Genomic DNA, 3,808 nt, shown 5'->3' with positions numbered 1-3,808 from the left:
AGATTAATTAAATACTTTAGGGCGACTCTGGTTCAAGAGGATCACCCGGTCCAAGAGGTCCCGTAGTAAGTTTTATTCAACAGAAAATTTACTTTGCTAATGTATTGTGTAAGGGTCCTCCTGGTGCAACTGGCGAGACTGGAAAACAAGGAGTGTCAGGCCCACGAGGAGTAACTGGAGATACCGGTCGTCAAGTAAAAATATTATATAATTTTGAGTACAAGATTGAGTATTAATCAATTGTATTTGTTAGGGTCCAGTAGGTCCTCCAGGTTTGCCTGGTCTTAAAGGAGTCGAAGGAATAAAGGTTACTTTATAAACGTGGTGATGATCAAAGTGTTATGTGTTCGTACAGGCAGCAATATAGCAATTATACAGTGTTTTTATGGGTCACTTGAATTGAGCAAAATTGCTGGCTTAGTGGCTGTACTTTTAAACATGTTGTATTCCACAATCAATTACTGAATGAAAGATAATGCAATTTTGACAATAAAAATTTCATTGCTAAATTTAATCAATTATTCTTTATTTTCATATCAAATAGATATTGTAAGTGGAATGTATTGACACGGAAATACAATAAATCAATTGTCATTTGTTTATATCTAATAGGGAGACAAAGGATACCAAGGATCACAAGGTTTAGCAGGTTTAGATGGACACCCGGTATAATATATGATATTTTTGTTATTTCAGAATTATCAGTTCTAATTTTGTAAATATTTATAGGGCCCACCAGGTCATCCGGGACCAGACGGTCCTTCTGGGGAAAAAGGTGTCAAGGTCTCTAATAGTTGCAAGCTACAAAATTTTCCATTATGATTTATTAGCCTTTCGTCGTAGGGTGGTCGAGGCTTTACAAGTCACAAAGGAGAACAAGGTGGTCAAGGGATACCAGGACCTACGGTAATGGAATAAAATGTTTGGCTACTGTGTCTTAGTATATTATAATCCTTTAATTTTGTAGGTCGACGAGAACACAAGAAATCTAATGAAAAGGTGTTGTGACCCTGTAACTGGCTTTCAGTCAATAATAGAAGAAATTATAGAAAATGTTAGCAAAATGTGGAACTCAGATGTTATAATTATTGACTGAAATCGTTTGTTAGATAACTAAAATGAAAATTAATCTGCTGGTAAAAATATCACAAGGACGTCAATCTTGATCTTGTTTTATGTTAATATTTCTATTTTTAGAATGGTTATGACAAACCTGCATTTCATGTAGGAGGAAGTGGCACTAGTGGACCCTATTCGTCTGGTAATATCTGGTGTAAACTAAAGATAGATAGATTATTGCAATATAATTATCAGCGATATTCAGTTTAATTTTGTGCAATTGTAGGACTGTAAGAGCACATACACACACGCACACACACACACGCGCGCGCTGGCTCGCGCGCGCTGGCTCGCACGCACACTCACACACACATACACACACTCACACACACACACACACAACAACAACAACAACAACAACAAATGGAAACTATAGGAACCTAAAGGCATACACGCATAACACACATCAGTGAGTGATAGAGTTAGTTTGTGGTCGATAATTAATTTTACCATACCAAAGGCGTCCCTGTGTACATTCGCTGTCATTGTGGAAATTAGTGTTGAGATGATTATAACTAAAATTATAAAACGATGATTATTGCTTAAAATACAAACTTCAACTTTTCCCATAATATCAGCGCGTATACTTACTATCTTGTTATCTTTGTTATTATTATTGCTTTTACCGACATTAATATTAATCCTTTTTACCTGTACATATAATGTGTAATAAAAGTGACGTAGTTTGAAATTTTTTATTTGTTTGGTACACAATTTAAAAGCCTAAGCTGTACGCAAATTTCACTTAGAAAGTGGCCGACGTTGAACCCTCAAACATGAGTTTCGAACGACCTTACATACCTGCGAGCGCAGACTGTGAGCTCCATTTCTTTGATTTTACGCTGCGGTAGACATGGCTGCCATTCTTAACCTACATTGAGCTTGGCCGTAGACTAGCAAGGGTGACGATCCACATTGAGATTGGCCGGTGAATTGCAAGGGGCAGAATACACAGACACAGACACAGACACAGACACACACACACACACACACACACACACACACACACACACACACACACACACACACACACACACACGCACACACACACACACACCACACTCTTATACAGAATTGGACATGTACGCACACTTTGATAAAACTCGCAGACGTAGATAAAAATTATATGTTGTTAAAGTTTATGTGTTTGGGTAAACGTACGACTGATGACAGCACTAATTTCCAAACAAATTTTAATTTTTAATTACTTCTTTGTTTGTTTTATGTTTGTTTTTGTGGGTGTGCGTGTGTGCATGAGAATGAACGTGCTTGAACACGCTCGCGGGTGTGTGATTTGTTACATCTTCACTATCTACATGTTTAGTTTTTCATTGGACGTAGTTTGCCCACATCACAGTTGACGGTGCTTTGTCATGAAATACTAATGCCGACGTTGTAAGATTGCAGCTCAGCGCCACAAACGTGTTTGCCCAACTCGCAAAAACTCATGGAGATTTAGGCTGGAGTTTTGACTGTCAATTAATGCACGTCTTTATCCATTTTTGCTCGCACGCGTGTATTGTATTGTAGGTAAAAGTAGAGTTAGAGATAATCATATTAACTCTACGTTGTAGATATTGTTATCCCTTGAACAAATGATAAATATTATATTAGTATAAACCTATACATACAAAACTGATCTATGCATGTATTTAGTACGGTCGTTTACAAATTTTTGTTTCAATAGGCTGTATTCTATATGCTATGTTACTATATCATGATTTCGACATGTTTAAACACAAAACACTTGTAACTAGGAATCTCTGTTAACAAGGATGGTCTGTTCGTTTCAATTGATTTTAACCCCGCTGTTAGTAACTATATATATTGGCTAAACGGGCTTAGAGTGAAAATCTTGTGAGCATTCTTGTTCGGTTCTATACACACATACGTATGTAATTACAGCATACATATAACAACAGCTATCTAGCATTCGCCGGCTAATTATCTGCAGGTGTGCAGAAGTAGATTTTAGTCGAGCAATACTCGGTCATATGCACGTTCCATGATAAGACAGCTCGTAACTAAATGTATTCATATATGCATACCACTACATAGTGTTGAGTAACGGTGGCACGTATAAAGTGCGGGTCTAAGACCGCTTGATTCTATTTATTGAGGGTCTCTCATTTCCAATGAGACGAATCATTGTTTTCTTCAAGGAAGAATATATCGCATTGTAGGATGACCATATATGGCACCATTACCTTGGATAAGGTTAATTGTTAATTCCTATTTGCATTATTTATAGATAAGACTACTAAGAGAAGTAAAATATATCTTATGAGTTCGTAATTTAATTTTTCTTTAACATCTATTAATTAAAGATTTATGAATTAGATTGGAAAAAATAATAGAGTAACATAAGGTAATTTTTCATCTATTATTGACACATTTAATAGCTTGCTTTAATTGACAAAAGATAAGAATGATATTTTAGTCTCTATATAAACTCAAATGTTATATAATCAGTAAGGCGAAGATGTAGAAAGTAACATTTGTATATTAAACCATTAACATTTGTTCAAAAAATAAACAACCTCACTATAGAATAAGGAAAACGATGAGATGTAATTTTTTGAAAGTTGACCACATAAGCGAAGTATGTCTTTGTGACCACCGCTTGTGGCCCATATTAAAGTCTTCTCGATGTCGGTGGCTTCCCATTCGCGACATACTCTCACTATAT

The sequence above is a fragment of the Corticium candelabrum genome, chromosome 20 (genome assembly GCF_963422355.1).
Source record: "Corticium candelabrum chromosome 20, ooCorCand1.1, whole genome shotgun sequence".
NCBI classification, from domain to species: Eukaryota; Metazoa; Porifera; class Homoscleromorpha; order Homosclerophorida; family Plakinidae; genus Corticium; species Corticium candelabrum.
The sequence above is the reverse complement of the archived record's forward strand: the minus strand, read 5'-3'. Positions refer to the sequence as shown.